Genomic DNA, 591 nt, shown 5'->3' on the forward strand with positions numbered 1-591 from the left:
AAACAACTTCTGATGACTTTCTTTCAACAATCCTTTCCTCGTTGCCAATATCAACTATTAGTGCAATGGTTATCTTGACAACAGATTCCCCTACATGAAATGTGGATCTCTGGAGTTTCTTAAGCGCTATCATGGGCCTCTGGGCTACTTCTCTTAATAACACTGTCCTTGCCTGTTAGTTTAGGTGTCGTACTCTTTCCAGTGTCAGATGATGGCTTGAACAGGGCTGTTTGGAACATTAATTAAAAGTCATAACCTTGCTTTAAACTTCCCCACAACTTCATCAATGAGCAGCAAGTGTTTAGTCTTCATGATGGTGACACAAACCTTTGAGGCCACAGAAAAAATATTCATACTCGGATCAAATACCACCGAGATGGACTCTTTTTTTGCTAATTGGACATCTTCTAAAAACAATCATTAGATTAGAGAAGCTGGATACAAGCATACCAAATGTGAAGTTGTTTTTTTTTTTTCTTGTTTGTTTGTTTTGTTCTCTGTCAGGTATATTTTTTTTATTTTTCCCAAATCACGATTAAGCACTATGCATATTCCACAAGCACACAAAAAACTCAAAGACGTTTGTGGGTA

Source organism: Poecilia formosa, unplaced genomic scaffold (assembly GCF_000485575.1).
Source record: "Poecilia formosa unplaced genomic scaffold, Poecilia_formosa-5.1.2 Scaffold44, whole genome shotgun sequence".
Lineage (NCBI taxonomy): Eukaryota > Metazoa > Chordata > Actinopteri > Cyprinodontiformes > Poeciliidae > Poecilia > Poecilia formosa.